Genomic DNA, 20,665 nt, shown 5'->3' with positions numbered 1-20,665 from the left:
CCTGAGTGAGATAATGGGATTTCTCTTAATTTGATTTGCTGTGGAGAATGCTGGCCTATTTAATATATCCATGTGGAGTTGCTGTTTATATTTTGGTTTCTAATTAGCATAGTCATTCTGAAACCTCTAGCTGACTTCCCCTTCCATATAAATCTAATTTGGCCTTGAGGAGGGTTATTAGAGCAGCACAAGGAGCACAAACAAAGGGAAATGACTGCCAAACAGCAGGCAGGCTCAATGCATCTGGGGCATGCGCCCAGGCCAGCAGCCAGGCTGGTGTGTGGTGCTGAGGATAGCAGGACAGAGGAAGGGACAGAGCCTGGACAACAAATCAATCAACATTCTCCCTCCTACCCTCCCAAGCCCGCCCCGCCCCAGACTGAGTTGCCTAACTGAAGCAATTTCATAATAAAAAAGGGATGATATTGAGGGGATGTGAAAGCTATAAAGAAAAGATTTAAAATTGATTCTGAAAGTTTCTAAACTAGGCCATAGAATGGATGGTCTGTATTGAAGTAAATGCTTAGTCTCCCTCCTAAAACTCCTTGTAAAGAGTGACATTTCAATTTTCCCTGGCTTTGGGGAGCTTGATTTTTTTTATAACTCTACAACTCAGTCTTTGAGAAGCACCTTCTAGCAGTGATAATAAAGTATATTGAGTGGGGATATGGACAACACTGATAAAGAGGCACTAATCCTTATTCTGTGTGAAAAATAGTCTGAAGGCAGATTCTATCCCAAAGGGGAAGAAAGAAGAATGCTAAACATGACTAGCAGTGACCTATTTTTCACCAAGCAATTGAAGCTCAAGTACATTTTGACTAAAATGTTGTTCGTGGGGAAGAGCAAGGGACTTAAATTCTCTGTAAAGGGCATTGAAGTACTAACTTATAATTTTGTGATAACTATAAAGACGAGAGATAACAAAGTTCTTTTGAGGAGATTGAGGGGGGTCTGCTAACATTGATCTGGCAACTCCTCTCTAGGATCTACATTTGTAGTTGGCGATTTGTCTTAACTGGTTTCTGCATCCTTTAGAAAGTTAGTAAAAGCAGCTTTCAAAAGCTCAGCAAACCTTGTTTATAAAGGTCTAGGAGAGTTCTGATGAGCATAACTTATTGCACAAGTTTCCCCTGCTGTGAGGAGCAGAATGCTAATGATCTGAATCTGTTCTTTATCCAGAACAGTGAGAATTACAGCTCCCCTAGAACACATTGAAAAGTCTCTGGGATTAAACTTTAAAACATGTACTTCTGTCATATTCTGCATATTCTATTTAAATACATGTCTATCAACAATTTATTATGTACTGACAGTGTTAAGAGTTGCAGACACTTGAGCTTAATATATTCCTATGTAAGAAAAGGAGAAATCAGATTAGATAGATGATAGGTGATAGATAGATATATGATAGATAGAGATAGAGATAGAGATAGGGATAGAGATAGAGATAGAGATAGAGATAGATATTTAAAAATTAAAAGGAGCTTTGTAACTTATAGGAATGTTTTCAGTCTGATGAGGGTGGAAATGGGGTAGTTTCTGGAAAAGAGATAAATGGAAATATCTTTTCTAGATTTTTTAAATGGGGGTGGACATAGATTTCAGATGGAAGAAGATAGAAACATATCCAAGGCCCTTTATCCAAAATGACAGTGGTAATATGAACAAGGCACTCTGCTGCGAGTTCAAAGACCTCTTATTTTGACTTATTTACTCTTTCCACCCTACCCAGATCCAGAGTTTGCTTAATCTCACTGCCCAACTACCCATGATATCAGGGGAGTTGCCTCACTGCTCTCGGCATCTGTTTCTTCATCTGTCAAAAATTGAGTAGAATGAATCTCTATGGGGTGGGGGACATCTCCTGGGATTTTTCTTTTCTACCTGATCTCTACTACAAGTAGGAATATCTCAGGAGTCAGTCTTAGGCTCTCATTTACTTGCTTCTTACACATCCCCTTTGAAGATCTTTTCCACAATTTCAAATACCATCTACAGGCTACACATTAAGCTTTGAGATGTCTATAAATACGTGAGTAGAAATGTCAACCAGGTGATTAGATAAGTAGGTCTGGCTGTCAGAAGAGTTCTGGGATAAAGACAATATGTCTAAATTAGAATTCATGATCTGATCTGTCAGGCTCTACTATCAATACCCATGAACCTACTCCATTTCCAGATTCCCAGGCTCAGCATCTCCATCTTTTCTTCCTTAAAGGAAGTCTTAACAGTTTCCCCAAACATCTCTGACCTTGTCCATAGTCCCTTTGTCTCTATACCCCTACCCCACTGATCCTCGACACATCATCTCTTATCCTGCTCCAAACTTGTCATTTCCCAACCATTCTCCTCACACAGAGTGGTCTTTGCAGTGTGTACATATATCATCACTCCCCCATTTAAAACTTCCAGCGGCTTCCTGTTCTCTCAGAGACTTGGGCCCTTATCCTAATGTGCCCTCTGTGGCCCACCTGATTTGGTCCTGTCTACCCCTCCTTTTCCTTTGCCATTTTTCCTTGGATCAGTACACTCTCTTTACAGTGGCCTTCTTTCAACTCCTTCAACAAGTGAAGTTCCTTTCCACATAGTACAATTGCCTGTACTGATTTCCCAACCACACCTATCCAAACCCCTTTTAAAATGCAACAAAGTAAGTGAAAGCTGATCAGATGGAGCTAAGTTCTATAGAGAAAAAAATAAGACAGGGTGAGAGGAGCAGGGAGTGACTGAGGGAAAGGAAGGTGTTATCATTTTATACTAAATGATAAGGGAAGACCTTGCTAAAACGCTCACAACTGACAGGGACCTGAAAAGCAAGAGTGAGCTGATCAGCTGTCTTGGTAAGAGCATTCCAGGCAGAGGAAACAGCAAAATTTAAGGCTCTCACTGGACATCAAAGTACAGAAAGGAGGCCAGTGTGGCTGGAGCAGAGTGGGGGAGGCAGAGGGCAGAAGAAGATGAAGTCAGAAATGACCATTGTGAGGATTTTGGATTTTACTCCAGTTTGGGAGTTTGGAGCAAGATAATTGGCATGATCCGAATCATATTTTTAAAGAATGACTCTAGCTGCTGTAATAAGAACAGCCTGAAGAGGACAAGGGTGGAAGCAAGACCAGTAAGGAAGACACTGGAATAGACACGGTGCTAAGGCAGTCGTGAGAAAATGGCCATCACAGCATTAGCAATGCAGGCAATGAAATGGTTGCATTAAAGATACAGTTTGAAGGGAAAGATACAGTTTGAGGGCGGTGAGCTTCCTACTCATTCTCCAGAAACAAAGCTTGTGCCAGTTCCTCAGATGCCTTTCTGACTGTCTTTCTCTACCAACCAATTCTGATTTTCCCACTTATATACGAGTATACCACCACCTCACTTATGCTCATCCTTAGCACTATCACCACTGTGATTGAACAGGAATTATTTTGTTGATGAACTTATTTCCCATGTTAACTTATACACTTATAGGAAAGGCCAGTGTCTGTCCTGTTCCACACGCTATTCTGAACACAGAGGCACCTGAGGCACTCATCAGATACTTGGGGTTAAACTGCAGTTGGCTTCCCTATGTTAAAGTCCACCTGGCCAGTCATACATAGGTACACCTTTTCTAATCATTTTGTTATACTGCTATTGAAATAGAAGTGGAGAATTTTAACTCTGAAAACAGTCATGATAATAATAGAAGAGCTATTTCTTTGTTGGCAGCTCTCAAAGTGTGAATAATAGTGGAATGCATGATTGTTAGACAATCTGGAGTAATCAGACCTTTCAAACATTGAGCCAATATGTGTACCCACCAAGTTGTGTCCATTTTATTATAATCCATTAGAATGCATTGTATAAGTACTTAGAAGTGTGTGTTGATATTATTGAGATACTAAAAATTTCTAACATGAAGATTTCAAAGGCTCAGTTTATTAAGCATCAGACCTTCTGGATCAACCAACTAAACCGAACACTAACTGTAAATTATCTACTGCCCACAGTGCTGAAACTATAGCTACCGGCTATGGCATAAATATGGTGCCTTCATACAAGGTCACAAAATCAATTTTTGGATGTTGTATTAGTCTCCTAGGGCTGCTGTAACAAAGTGCCACAAATTTTAAAGCAACAGAAATAAACTCTCTCTAGCCATTGTGGAGGCTAAGAAGTCTAACATCAAGGTGTCAGTAGGGCCATGCTCCTTCCAAAGCCTCTAAGAAAGGATCCTTCCTTGTCTGGTCCAGCTTCTGGGAGCCTCAGGTGTTCCTTGACTTATGGCAGCTTAATCTCTGTCTGTCTTCACATGGCTATTTTCCCTCTGTTTGTGTCCAAATTTTCTTTTTCTTATAAGGACATCAGTTATATTGGATGAAGAGGCCACCCTACTCTAGTATAAACCACATCTTAACTAATTACATCTTCAATGTCTTTATTCCCAAATGAGGTCACAGTCATAGGTATAGGGAGTTAGGAATTCAACATATCTTTTTGAGAGGGACATAATTTAACCTATAACAGATGTGGTTAGAAGTAAAGATGAGAGTAGTTTTAATACAGTGTAAAGAGAAACGGACTAGGAATCAGAAAACCTTAATCTGAAGTTTAGCTCATTAAAGGTAGAAGTAAGTTACTTTAAAGAGGTTTCTTTTCATATTGCCCACTCTTTAAAATTAGGGTGTTAGAAGAGATGACCTCTAGCCACTCAGATAATTCAGATCAGAAGAGAATGAGATTAAGTGAAACATTGAACTTGCTCAAATCATAGAATCAGCCATGTGGTGAACTTGCTGGTCCTGCCATTGTTTCCTTAAAGATTTAACAAAGCATTTTTATTCTTTAAATGCCATTGTAAGGGGTAAGACTTTATCTCTGATATCCACTTCCTAATTGAATCACATCAATGTCATAGGTTCAGACCTGTAACCAGTTACTAGTTATATCTCCTACACTCAATAAATCCTGTAACCATAGCACAGAGAGCATTTCAAAACACTCTTTCAGAAATGAGATCACAATCTAACTACTCCATCCTCTCAAAAATTCACTTTAATAGTACACTCATTACAGCACGCATCTTTAATATTCTCTTGTATGGCTGGGTAGTTTTTTCTATCATTCTGTTTTGTCAGATTGGCCCTACTATAACTCAAGACTGTAAATATTGATGTCTTTCAATCATCTCTCTAATGTTCCACTAGGAAACCAATTAAGTTGCCCTATCACAGTTTAAAGAGAAAATGGTTTACTGAACCCAGCAAAGAACACGATCAGACAAAATACAGCTTTAGAGAGTAGTCTTGGAGGATATCACTATTGGTTTAGACCAGACTTACATCCATTCTCTTCGGATAATGAGAAGGCTAGGTGAAAGTAAAAAGCAAACAAATTTATGCGATATATGAAGATGGTCTATAAGGGCAACATGAGTGATGTAATAGTTAATGCTAATAGTACTTTCTAATGTGCCAGCCACTGTTCTATTTGGTATTACTGGCATGGATAATGTTTCTTTTACCTCACTATCAGTTGGATCCAAGGTAATCCTGGGAAATTGCCATCATTTAAATCATCATCTTTACTGTCTCTGAATATTCTGATCTTTAAAATCTTGAGAGTATATTACAGTCTAAAAATACTTGCATAAAAAACTCTCCATTGGTTCTCATGAAATACTTATGAGTCAAAGAACATGAGGATTAAAAGAGTCACGAGATTTGCACAGGGTTGCATAACCTGGACAGAAACTTGAGTCTTCCAGCTGCACACCCCATGCTCTAAATGCAGTATGTATATATATACATGCAAACACATTACCATTTAATTCTCGGAACTCTTTGCAGCTCTTTAAGAACTGTATGAAATTCCATAGAATGGAAATAATGTGATTTATTTAACCATTTCCTTGTTTGTAGGAATGTAGGTTGATTTCATTTTTTGTCATAATTACAATGCTATAATTAGTGAGTTATCCAGGTATGTTTGCATACATGTACAAGTTCTCCTATAGAATTAATTCCTAGAATTAGAACTGCTGGTCAAATAGATTATTTTTTTTTTTTTTTAATTTTGAAAGATTTAGCAAAATTTACTATTTTTTTATTAGGATTTCTCTCTGTCTCATTAAAGTGAAACTGCCCTATGCTTTTGTGTGCTCAACTTGTCTTATTTAGGTAAAAAAGCTTATGCTAGACCTATTAAATACATTGAGAAGCTTTGCATCTCATTCTGTGCTCTAGAACTATTTAAATAATAGGAACAACAAAAAAATCTGTTCCTTGAGGTTCTTTAAATCGGGTTACTAAAACCATCTAGGCCTCATGATTTAACTACCAATAAAGTTAGTGGCTGTTACAGATTCCAATCTGCAATCAGACTCAGGAGACACAATAGCTTTAATTTAATACTGTGTTTACTTAGCTTTATGGAAGGATACATTTCAGGAAATGCAGCATTTTTACCTCATCCAAAGGACCAACAGCTACCTACGTTTATGATTTCTTTTGTCCCTTCATACACATGCGGTGTGTGTGACTGCCCTGAATGAGACCCAAGATGGACGTGGGTCACCTTGACATATAGAAGCCACCTTTTCTATTACCCACAGCACTTTATACCATTCTAGTCATGTAAGACTCAGATCTGTATACAAGCTCACATCTGCATCAGTCCAGAGTTGTTGCATGACTGAGGTTCACTGCACATGAGGCACCACACAGTCCACAGTACAGACCTTAAGTCTGTAATTTCCAAAGAGGACCCCAATGTCAGGCAGGCTTGGATCAGGTGTGATGTCAACCCATCACTCCACTAGTGGCCCTGCCAGGGACTTTTCATCTTTTCCTGAGTCCATTTCACCCCAGAAAATTATGCATTTTATCTATATTTTCAAATTCATTGGCAAAAAGCTGATTTTGCTACAAAACTGTCTCTTTACTGACACTTTTAAAGAAGCAGCTTTTATGGTTTTATTGATCATATATTGGTTTCCCTAATCCCTTCAACCTCAGAATGTTCTGCTTTTGTCTTTATTAATTCTTACATCCACTTTCTTTGGGTTATTTTTCCCCTACATTCTTGAGTAAAATGTTTGCTTTATTGTCCCTTTTTCCTATTTTTGAATAAATAAAAAATATTTCATAAAATTTTCTTCTTAGTACTACTTTAACTGCATCTTTAAAAGCATGTTCTCATTTTGTTAATTTATGAATGAATTTTTTTAAAAAATTAAAACAATTAGCCTAAGTTATTTATTAGTGTAGTGGATATCTAGGAGTGTTTTTTGCTACTTTGTTAACTACTTATTATTGCAATAGACTTAGAATGTGACATTGTAATTTCTACTTTTTTTATTGTTCACTTTCTTTAATCAAATTGTGTAAGTTAAGGTTGCTAATTGCTTAAATCATGTATAGCCTTATTTTTGGCCAACTCTGATCTTCTAGTTTCCAAGAAAAATATGTTAAAATTCCAGTGTGATTGGTTTTGTCAATTTTTCATTTCTAAAAGTTTTGGCTTCATATATTTTGGCATGTTCTCTACATAAATATTTGACTTATGTTGGTGGGATATGCCTCTTATCAATATTAAATTTACCTCTTAGCTTCCTTTAATATTTATATTCTTGTGACAGTATTAATATTGAACAAAATAAAATATTTGCTTAGTTTTTGTTTATTTGTCTGATACTTTTTTATATCCTTTTATTTTAATTCCTTCTGTGTCATTTTACTTAAAGGGTCTTATTACATCATTTTTTCTTCTTCACATTTGGATCTACTAGTTTAGGAATTCTTTTGTAATGATTATAGTAAACTTTGCAACCATATTATCCACAAGTATTTAAATACTAAGTTTGATTTGTTTTTTTCCTTCACTACTGTTCCTGGAAACTGAGAAATAAAAATATACATATACATCCTTCAGAATTTGTGAGACATGGGGTCAACTAAAACTGTCATATCTCTGAAATGATCTTCATTATCTTCATACTTAAATAATATGGGTATAGAATTCTAGACTCAATAATTTTCCCTTAGCAATTTCCTTAGAGTTGTGGTTTTCAGTATCTTTTGATCACCTCCAAGAAAATAATAAATGTCTTAACCTGCATCTTCTAGAAAGCAGAGCTGGAGTCAGAGATTAATCTTTAACAGATGACATCTTTTGAAAGGTGCAGGGCCGGGGCAATAAAAATGAGGAAAAAAAGAGAAGTGAGGTAAGCCAAGACACAATGTAACAGGTTACTGTGCTAGCCACCAGCTCACAGTGTGCCATGGAGAATTATCAGTTGTCTCAACAGGTGTGAGCCAAATTTCTCTGGAAAGTTTGCAAGGACAAAACATACTTTTGAACAGTCTCTGTGTGAAGTTTTGTGTGCCCAGTTCTCTCCTGTTTTCCCGTAGTGAGGGTTCATCCCATGGGATGAGCTCACCCTCGTACACTTTTAGGTTGTGTTACCCTGCCCCTCTGCAGCCACAGGGAGCCAATTCCCAGGCCCCACGGTGTGGCATTACCTCCAGGTCCAGAAATGTAGGGATGACTAAGAGAACAAGAAGGCTCTATAGCATCCCATCCCTTTTAATTTACATCTAAAATGAACCATGTACCTTCTTTTCTGGAATATCTCCAGATTCACCATATGGTATTTTCCAAACGCCCCTAAATTGTAGACTTCATAAGGAGTCTAATATCAGATTTCATTGAACAGAGTCCAGAGTTACTATTTTAGATCCCATGTTAGTATTTTCTATGATTACAAATTTTTACTCACAACCCTCAGAAGTATTTATTATGGCTTCCAAGTAAATGATTCTCTACCCTGTATTTGTGGTAATGGGTTTAAGTTTCTGAGTTACCAACTGACGTGTTACCCTACTGAATTTTATAAGGTATGTATAGAAAATGGAAAAACTTGTCAAAAACTTCTGTGCTTTTGAGCCTGGAGTACCCAGGACTTTTCCCAAATTTCCCAGAAGCAGACCCTGAGATAAGAATTCATGTGTAAGTGACTTATTAAGGAAATGTTCCCAAATGGCACTATTTCATCTTTTCTTATGGCAGGATGGAAGGAGAACTGACTCTGGGTGGTAAACGCGCAATGTGACATATAGATGATGTATTACAGAATTGTACACCTGAAACCTATGTAACGTTACTAACACTTGTCACCCCAATAAACTTTCATTACAAAGAAAATGTTACCGGAGAAACCAGTAAGGAAGCGGGGTAGCAGGTTAGGGATAGGGAAGAAGCTGAGGGAGGGAACGCTGATGGCTGCAGAACTATGAAAGCCCAGATCTCTTGTTTCAAGCTAGGGCAAATACTGAGGAATAACTAAACAAAGGCCTTCGTGGGGATGAGGGAGTAAACTACCAGGCATTTCTGACTTTCTGTGCCTGCATTCTGAGCACTAGCAGATGGCAGTTCTTTGAATAGAGCTGCAGGCACAAGCTGTGGGAAACAAGAACACATCAAAGCCAGGAGAGGGGCTCACGGAAACAGCAAAAGGAAGGAATCCAAAGGGAGCACTAACAGTTTCCACTATAGACAACTTCCTTGCTTTCTGGGGTGAAGATATTCCCCTACTTAAAGAATACATGGCTCATTAGAAAAATAGCTGAATCCACTTTGGGGCAGGATTTCCGTCTTATTCTGGGGAAAAAAAAAAAAAAGAAAAAAGAAAAAAAAAGGACCTGGAATACTTAGAGACTATAGACTGGACAATGGGGAATACTTATTTCTACTGCATTGGTCAAAGTCTTTAGCTGGTGCTTTTCAATTGGCTGAGATAGAAAATATTTTAAAGGGATAATAATATTATTTCCAATTCAAGTAATTGGTGAGACACATCACAACCTCCAAAATGGCAGAGTCCGTCTATTCCTAGATTCCCATATCAAACTCCATCTCATCCTCCCAGCTAAACTGCTTTTCAACTACCTCTTTTTTAGGCCCTCAAACAGAAACAAAACAGCCAATTAACCACCTTATTCCCCACAAGCCAATGAAACATGATCATGTCCCAAAAGTTGGTCCTCATCTAGGCAAAGGCTTTCCATCCCTCAGAGTGGATTCATCCTTCTAAGGGTGACTGAGATGATGACATCACGACAAAACCTGGCCCACTTTCATGGTCCTGAGGTGAAATATTCATAGGTAGATTAGGACCTCCAAGATTATGAACTCTACTAGGCCAAGAGAAAATATTCAAAATTTAAGATTTGACTTAGATGCACAACAGTCACAAAATCTGGGTCCAAGGGCAGAACACTAATTCAATGATTCATAGCTTGTTCCCCCTGGCATTTCCCCCAGGACAGCAGTTCACACTAGGAGAGCCATCCGTTGTCTCTGTGTATGTGTGCCACCATGTACCTTCATCCAGTAAAGGCTGGTTTGGGCCTGAAAGGATCTCAACCTGTGCTCTAAGTATAGTCGGTATGAAGCCAGATTTTCTTTCTGCCTCAGTGTTGATTGAACCCTAGAGACTAGTACAAGTGGGGCCACAAAGGTATAAATTGGCTTTGAAAGTTGAAGGTGAAAAGAGTTTCATGTGAGGAGTATTTGAAAGTAAAAGAGATTGACCTCAGAAATGTGTCAGTTCCACTTCAAAGAAATGAATGTTACTCTGTTTCCCTTAGCGGGTCAAAGGGGAACGAGAGCCATAGTGGAAGCAAAGCTCTTCTGCACTCCCACAACTTCCTTGGATCAGCAGGCTCACTCTGAACAAGTTGTATCTTGTAAAAGATCACTATCCTAACAACATCTGGACTCCCAGCCCTCCGAACTGGAATCAGAAGTTAAACGTCACCTCATAGTCAGCTTCCCAGAGAATCCAACCTACAACACAGATTAATGTGCAGCAGGTCTCTTAGAAAGTTCTTGGGGACAACGCCTATAGGAGGGAATGAAAAGGATCGGCAGAGGTAGAAGTTGACTGGCGATACCATCATTACAGAACTAAAAACTGTAAGTCTCTCTGAACCTAGGATGATACTTCAAAGCTTTCCTAAATTGGAGCTTTATACCTTCACATCAGTGATCCACTGGGTGCAGTCTACCCCAGGAAGAGGGTATGACTTTCAAGAAGGTAGCTCTCTTCAGGTGAGACAATGTCAATATGGGCTGATAGCTGAGGATGAACTGTCTTCCCACAACACTCCTGCAAGCTAGGGTAATAAGTCTTTTGTTTCTGTAGGGGGATTTGGGCGGTATATGATAGCTTCCACTACATACACCTTACTAGCTAGTCCCATAACCATAGATGGTCTCCCAGACAGCCTTTGTCCTATGGGAATACCATACATTATATAAATAAGCCAGATTAATCAATTCCACAGAAAGATTCTCTTTATACAGTTGATTTGAGTGCCATCCCATCCTACATCATGCCTAGCCCTTTCAGCCTGAGTCGCAACTTGACAAATACTTCCCTTAATAAGTGAATGTAAATTGTCTTGATGACTAAACAGGAAAGTTGTAGTGCTCATCCAGCTAACATCTGCTACACCCATCTTCCCTCTACCTCTCATTCTGTTCTTTCCCTTCCTCAGATTCCCCTTTAGAACCACCCCCTTGTGCAAAGAAATTCAGAAAACCCAAAAAAATTGATCGGGAGTAAATATAACTCTCAAGGTAGTCTAATTCCTCATTCCATTAGAATACTTCACGAAGGAGGGTCCTATTATCTTGATATATTCTCTAGCAAAGTCTCAACAACGAAATCTTAGCAGTCAGGGGAAACAGGAAGAACACTAAACACTGATTTTGGAATCCAAAATTGTATTCAGAGAGTAGCATTTAACAATAATATTAAATGTATTCAAAATAAAAATTCTGATGAGAGTGTTAAGGTCAGTTTGTAAATTATGTTACAAAATTTACCCCAAAACTGAACCATATACTGATAAGGGCCATACAAAATTTTATAAAGAAAAAAAATTTTTTTTGAGGAAATTTCAGGTTGGATATTCCTTTTGAAAAACCTCATAATTTCTTACAAGTGTATGTTCTGGCAGGAAATCAATATTTCTGTAAAAGAATGGTGCCATGTCTTTGAAATGACATTTTTTGAAGATGAACCTGCTCTCCTCTTGGAATACTTAATATTCCTTTGCTTTATTTTCAAACCCTAATTAAAATATGCATGTTCTAGAAAAGTGTGTTCCACTAGGACCCTGGGATGATGCTTAAATCACTGACTTTTGACAAGCTACTGCTGCATATGGGAAAGCAGCAAGAACAAAATCCTGATGTGTGCTTGTGTAAGTGTATTTTGCTTCTGCCATGTTTCTTTTTTTTTTTTTTTAATTAATCATGAAGGAGATGAGAGCATCATTTTGATGCAGCAAATACACTGCCCTGACTACATGAAGCAAGGGGTGGGGGGGAACGTATCCTGTGTTATTCCTTGATGTTACACTGAAGCAATATATTGGGTCATTCCTTGACCCAGGTGTTTGTGCCACAGGTAATGATACAATAACAATTACCATTCTTGCTATGCTGCCACCAAGAATCCCTGAGGACCACCACCAGCATCTTAAATGAACCATGGTAGAAATGTACAAATGCATCTACGTTCAGGGTAAGTCAACCAGTTAGTCATTTACATTCAACAGGCTTCCACAACCATCTAATCATCGCAGGATTTAGTCCATTCCACCTCCTCGGTAATGCGATAGCTTTGCACAGTATGGGTTGCCTACACTGGAATACTGCAAACAGCTCTAAATTATGTCCAATGGCTCTTAAGCTTTGTGGTGAAACTTTCTCTAGTACTGTGTTTGAAAGTCGGTGTAGCAGGGCACTGCCAAGAAAATATCTGCAGTTGGGTTAGACCACATGGTTCATAAAATAATCTCAAAGGATTTGGAGAAAAAGATAGACCACCCCTTTGTTTGTGTCAAATTTTCCAGGGCTCATGGTTTACTCAAGTCTTAGTGGCCTAAGCAACTGGATTATTGATTGAGGATTATTGCAGGCAATCCTCAGAGCTGGGATGGACCCCACCACCACTTAAAATTTGTTTTGGATGTAAAGATTGATGATACCACACATGAGCCAAGAGGGTATGAAAAAAATGCATTACTCACATAATGAGGCTTTCTGGAGAGAGCCAAGCAAGACCCCAAGCATCTCCAAAAATGGCTTGACACAGGCCAGAGGAGAGACTGGCTTGGGTTACACTGGGTTAGAGGGTGATGCTGGAGTGAAGATTTCAATACACAGGCTGACCCTTGTGTGGTTTGAATTTCTTACTAGCACCAAAGGAGAGAGTGGCTGGGCTATCTTATTGGCTCGCCTGGATGTGCAACAAAAGGGGAAAAGGGAGGGGTGAGGTTTGAAAGTTACTAGCAAACATCAAAAACTGAGCTCAATTCTTGATTACAACTTACCCTAATATTTGATGACTGAAATGTACCATGTTTCATTTAATTTAATTTGAACTTAAATCAGCTATTATTAGCACTCTATGAGGCCTTGTAGCCTGAAGCCAATAGATGAAAGTTCTATTACTACCTTATTCCAAAGCCCAACATTGGATATTTTGAGAAGTGACATGTATTCCTTGGTGATTATCAATAATGTATAGACCTTCGAAGGAAATAACTGTCTTGATGAAGCCATGAATTGTGGCTTTAATATGTGCAGAGATGTCTATTAGGTTGATTTATATTGGGGGTATCTTTGAGGCAAGAGATTCCCAGATTTTTACCCAAAGGGGGGAACCTTGGATAAGGAATTATTGTTGCTGCCATTGGCCAGAAAGATGGCCTGACCATTGTCAATGGCCCAAGAATATGTAAAAGTGTACAGAGAGGGATAATTGTTGGGCACAACAACCAGTACGGAGATGATAGCCTGAAGATCAGTCGATATGGTATGGTGACCCTTGGGTCTTGTCCTTTATTACAGATGTCCTCATTAAGGGATGAAGAGCAGCAGCTCTCCAGTGACCTACATTACATGTGAGAGTAACACTGTTTAAAGTGTGCAAACTCCCTTTGCTATTCACTCAGTTAATCCCAGAGGCAATCCCCTAGTATCCAAAGTGTCTAGAAAAAGGGTGACATCCTTCAACACTGTGGCATCTGGCAAGGGATTGAGAACAAGGGAGGCTACTGCTCTTGCAGGTGGGATGTACCACAGGGCACAGGTTTGGCTCTATCCTGTAGGTGCTATTTTCATTTTAGCAAGGTGGCATAAATGTCTATTCTGATCTTGTGGGGTGCTGCTTCGTGATCCAAGGTATAATGGACAGCTTAGTATAGAGGATCATGGGCTCAGGGCCTGTGAGAGTCTCCATTTCCAGGAAAGCCCAACATGTGATCAGCAACTGCCACTTTAATGATATATAGCATGGAGCCAAGAAACCCATTTTTTGTACTAGAAATCCATGGGCAACTTATGGCCATCTCCAGGAGACATGAGGGGAGATTGCTATGGTGCAGGAGTCTCTTGGGAATTATCAGTTGTATTGCAATTTGGACAAATTCCAGAGCCTTTTGTTATATGGAGCCTTACTCTAGATAAGTCAATTTGTGACTAACAGTATAAATGAGCTTAAGAAATGTTTATAAATGAATAATATGTTGCCTACAGAACCCAAAAATTCTTAGAAGATGTTGGGCTTCTTTTTAAGTTGTGGATGCTGAGAGAGTCAATAGTTATTTCTTGACAGTCTCAGGGATGGTGGGTTCCTAAGCTTGACAAATAATTACTAAGGATTTAACTGAGGTGGTAGGATTTTGTACTATGTGTGGACCAATGGGCAATTCCCTTTTATGAGGTCCTCTGTGATTATATGTATATCCTGAACGAGTGGGCCAAATAAATCCTTAGCTGAGGTTGTCATCAATGTGTTGTACAGTGTGTACCTATTCTCCTGGAGAAAAGTTGGATGTGGATAAAATCTTGCCTACAAAGATTGTGTGAAATGGCAAAACTGTTGAAGTATTCCATGGCGAAATGAGTAAATGTAATTTTTGTCCCTTCAAAGGTGAAAGCAAACTGCATCTGAGAGTCTTTTGAAATAGGCATTGAATAGAGCATATTAGCCAAATCTCTGACTACCAAGTATTTACCCAATTGGATGGAGTCAATAATTGAAGAATATTAGCTATAGGGACCTTAATGGATAGGCAACTGCCATTAGGTTGTGGTAATCCACTGTGTGGTGCTATGCACTTTTTTCAAGTTAAATTGAACAATTAAATGGAGAAGCTGGAGAGAGTGACATTGGCATTATGGTGGCACAAGTCATTTCTCCTTTTTGTCCCCCTTTGTCATCAAGAATTAGACATCCATCCACAAACAAAAGCATCTTTGTAAGAGTTCTGGGATCTAGAATTATATATCAAGGGACCCAAGAGTTCTCATGGACCTGTGCATCCTGTACTAGACAGACAGAGCTCAGTACAGGCTGTGGGATGACTGGAGCAGTGAACCTGCCCCAACCCCTCTTGCTGTCATCAGAGTAAACTAGAGAATGCAGAAGTCCAGCCTTTCCAAAGGGAGATTACAGTACATCATTGGAGGAAAACAAAACAAAATATTCAGACACAGAGGAGACAATAAGAAGAATTTTACCAGCAACTGCCCAACCACCAAGGCAACACTGGATGGAGCTGAATATCAAGAAGGAGCTATCTCTCCCACAGGGGAAAAGGAGGGCAGTGAGTTAGTACCTGGCTACCCCAGTGGTGTGAGACACAGCTGAAGAAACCTGTTTCTCTCCTGCAGCACCCAGAGTACTGAGGCAGTACCTCTATGATTAGGAGGAGGAAGGAGATCAGAAAAGAGGCAGATAAGAATATCAAAGGGCATTAAAGGGACTTGGCTCTTCCTGACTCTGCTCAGCAGGAAGTCCACCCACAAACCTCCACAACCATGGATCTCCCTACCGGTCTCCCAGGACCCAACACCCCGAGTGTAAATCCTACACATTCCCCTCGTCTCTCAACCAGCTCCTTGTGTGTGCTCCCTAGAGCAGCAGCAAGAGCAAGTTCCAGTACACAGGAAGTACACTCAGAAAAAAGGCCAAGGTGTGCAGATGAGAGAAAGCACAAAATTGAGCTAGAGTGCCACATTCTGGAAAACGAAAGGGAGGTTTCCACTAGTCAGGCTAGTGAGTGGTAAGAACCAGAGAAGACATAAAAGCTTAAGAATTCTGCCACAAGAAAAAGTAAGAAGAGAAGAACAGGTGTACCCACCGAAAGGCAGAGAAAACCTCAGTTAATAACACCAAGGAACAGATTACCCATCAAAGGCAACTAGCAAAGATTTAAGGAGGTGTCGCTACTTCAAATGTGAAAACAGCAATACAAAACTGTACAAAGAACATGAAAAATCAAATAAATGTGTCATCACCAAAAGATAATTTTCTAATAACTGAGCTCAAAGGAAAATAATTTTATGGTCTAGCTGGTGAAGAATTCAAAACAGGTGTTTTGAATAAACTCAACAAGCTATTTAAAAAAAAGAACAGAAAGGCAATTCAACAAATTCATGAAAACAAACCAGAGGCTCAAATTGAGAGATTTTCTAAAGAGAGAGAATACTTAAAAAAAATAAATAAATAAACACCAGAAATCCTGGAGCTGAAGAAATCAATGAATGAAATGAAAGATGCAATAGAGAGCATCTGCAGTAGAGTAGCAAATGGAAGACAGGAGTTAGTAGATGGGAATTTTGAAATAACCAAGTTAAAGAAGAACAAAGAAAAAAAAGATGAAAGCAAAGAAAGCCTACTTGATCCCTGGGAAGTCATCAAGTAAACAATTATTAGAATAACCAGGATACAGAAAAAAAAAAGGAAATAGAAACACACATAGGAAAATTTATGGGATGCTGCAAAAGCAGCTCTGAGTTTACAGCCATAAATGCATAAATTAAGTTCTCAGGTAAACAACCTAACTTAAAACATCAAGGAATTAGAAAAATAAAAACAAACTAAGCTCAAAGTTAGCAGACAGAGGAAACAACAAAAATCAGAGCAGAAATAAATAAAATAGAGACCAGAAGAACAGTAGGAGAAAATTAATGAAACTAAGAGACGGTTTTTCAAAAAGATAAATAAAATTGACATGACTTAGCTAGACTAAGAAAAAAGATATAAGATTCAAATAAATACATAGGAAATGAAAACAGCAGATATTACAAGTGATACTACAGAAATACAAAACATCATAAAGACTACTAAAGCAATTATGCCAACAAATCAGATAAACTAGAAGAAATGAATAAATTCCTATAAATATACAACAAAACAAGACTGAATTAGGAAGAAATAAAAAATGAGCAAGAAGATTGAATCAATAATCAAAACATCCCAACACAGAAAACCCCAAGACCAGATGGCTTCACTGGCTAATTGTATCAAAAACTTAAAGAAGAATTAACACCAATCCTCAAACTCTTCCAATAAGAAATAAGAGCGATCAACTTCCTAAATCATTTTACAAATCCAGCATTACCCTGATACCAAAACTAGATAAGGACATACAAAAAAACTATAAACTAATACATCTGACAAATATAGATACAAAAATTCTTAACAAAATATTAACAAATCAAACTGAATAACATATTAAAAGGATTATCCAACATGACCAAGTGGGATTTATTATTGGGATGCAAGGATGGCTTGACATGTGCATATCAATTTATGTGCTACAACATGTTAATAGAGTGAAAAATAGAAATCATGTGATCTCAATAGATTAAGAAAATGTCTTTACAAACTACAATATTTATAATGACAATTTATGATAAAAGCTCTCAACAAATTGGGCATAAAAGGAACATACCTCAACATAATAAAGGCTATATATTACAAACACAGATGTAACATTAAATAATGTTAAAAATTGAAAGCTTTCCTCTTAGATCAAGAATATGACAAAAGTGCCCACTCTCACCACTCCTATTTAACATAGTACTGGAAGACCTAGTTACAGCAATTAAATATGACAAAATAATAAAAGTATGCAAATCAGAAAGGAAGAAGTAAAACTGTCATAATTTGTAGATGATATGATATGATATGATATGACATGACATGACATGACATGATATGATCTTATATAGAGAAAATCCTAAAGACTCAATCAAAAATTATTGGAACTAATTAATGAATTCAGTACAGTTTCTGAATATAAAATCAACATATAGAAATCATTTGTGTGTCCATACACTAACAACATCTGAAAAAATAACAAAAACTATCCATTTACAACAGCATTAAAAACAATAAAATACTTAGTAATAAGTTTAAACAAGAAAATGAGAGACGTATACACTGAAAAGAACAAAACTTTGATGACAGGAATTGAAGAAGACAAACAAGTGTATAGATAGCATGTGCTCACGGATCTGAAGTATTATTATTGTTAAAATGTTCATACTACCCAAAGCCATCTATAGATTCAATATCATCCCCATCAAAATTCCAATGGCATTTTTTACATAAATAACAAAGCCGTCCTAAGATTGGTATGACGCCAAGAAAGACCCAAATAGCCAAGGAATTCATGAAAAAAAAGAACAAAACCAGAAGCATCATATTTCCTGGTTTCAAATTATACAACAAAACTATGGTGATCAAAACAGTAGGTAGTAACCCCAAAATAGATAGAAAGACCGATGAAACAGAATAAAACACCAGAAATAAACCCTCACATTTATGGTCAACTAATATTTGACATAGGTTCCAAGAAAACTCAATGGGGGAAGGATGGTCTCTTCCACAAATGGTGATGGGAAAACTGGATAACCACATGCAGAAACATGAAATTGGACCACTATCTTATACCATTCACAAATATTAACTGGAAATGGATCAAAGACTTAAATATAGACCTGATACCACAAAACTCCTAGAAGAAAACAAAGGAAAGAAGCTCCTTGGCATCAGTCTTGGCAATGATGTTTTTAGATATGACACCAAAAGCAAAGGTAACAAAACCAAAAATAAACAAGTTAGATTGCATCAAACTAAAAAGCTTCTGCACAGCAAAATATTTTTTTAAATGAAAAGGCAACCTACAGAATGGGAGAAAATTTTTGCATGCCATATATTCTACAAGGGGTTAATATTCAAAAATATAATGAATTCACACACACAAAAATCCAATTCAAAAATAAGTAGAGGAACTAAATATACATTCTTCCAAAGAAGACACCGAAATGGCCAACAGATATGTGAAAAGATGCTACATCACTAATGATCAGGGAAACACAAATCAAAACCACAATGAAGTATCACCTCACACCAGTTAGAATAACTATTACCAAAAAGACAAAGGATAGCAAGTGTTGGTGAGAATGTGGAGAAACGGAAACCCTTGTACACCATTAATGGGAATATAAATTGGTACAACTATTATCAAAACATGGAGATTCCTCAAAAAATTAAAAACAGAACTAACATATGATCCAGCAATTGCATTTCTGGGTATATATCCAAAGGAAATGAAATCACTATCTCAAAGAGATATCTGCATTCCCATCTTTATTGTGGCATTATTTACAATAACCAAGATATGAAAACATCTTAAGTGTCTATTGACGGATGAATGGATAAAGATGATACACACACACATACATACACACACACAATGGAATATTATTTAGCCGTGAGAAAGAATGAAATCCTTTCATTTGCAATCACATGGATGAACCTGGAGGAGATTATGCTAATTGAATGTCAACTGTAATTGAAAAAAATAATAATTAAAAAAATTTTTTTAACAAAAGTGGAACTCAAAAGTAGAGAGTAGAGCAGTGGTTATCCAGGGGCTGGAGGTAGGAAGCAGGGAGGAGGGGGAATGGAAAGATGTTGGTCCAAGAGTACAAATCTACAGTTTTGTGGGATAAATAAGTCTAGAGAGCTAATGTACAGGCATGGTGACTTACTTGATACTATACTGAGCACTGGAAATATGCTAAGAGAGTAGATTTCATGTGCATGTGCACTCATCACATACACAAAAATGGTAACTTTGTGAGCAGAGGATATGTTAATTTTCTTGACTGTGTAATTTTTTACTATGTATATTCCATCATCATGTTTACACCTTAAATATATACAATTTTATTAATAAATTAGTTTAGAAAGCTTGCTAGCATTCTATGTAGTATTTTAGAAGCAGAATTATTCTGTGTGAAATCAATGTGTCATATTTTCAATATATAATAAAACCTTTCTAAATCTGAAGACAAGGGAAGAGGAAGAATATTTCATACTATGGCAATAGAATTAGCTCACTATTAAGTTTCATTGAGGCCCTGCAAAAGGATAATAAAAGGTAAAGGCAATGAAATGTAAGGTTGAAGGCCAAAGAAAACGCTTGGTTAGATTTCAAAGAGGCCTTATCTTGTACAGTGAGATATCAGAAGGAACACCAAACTCAGGATTTAATAATAAAAATCATAGAACTTCAAGAATGACTATCCAACCAAGAAGCAGGTCTGCTGCACAAGCCTGAGACATCTGAGATGAGGACAGCTAGGTGGATGTACCTGGAAGCTTTGGCTCATTAGATTTGTCTGAACTCTCAGAACTTGCAGAGGTGCCCCTGCTCCTTACTAAGAACTAGTAAGCCTTCATGCGGGAAGGTATTTTAGAGACCTGTTACTCAGAAGGCAACAGAAGGCCCTCTCAGAATCTCCTGTC

This window comes from Rhinolophus sinicus, chromosome 3 (genome assembly GCF_057876585.1).
Source record: "Rhinolophus sinicus isolate RSI-liver-muscle chromosome 3, RSI-T2T, whole genome shotgun sequence".
Lineage (NCBI taxonomy): Eukaryota > Metazoa > Chordata > Mammalia > Chiroptera > Rhinolophidae > Rhinolophus > Rhinolophus sinicus.
This window is presented reverse-complemented; position numbering follows the sequence as displayed.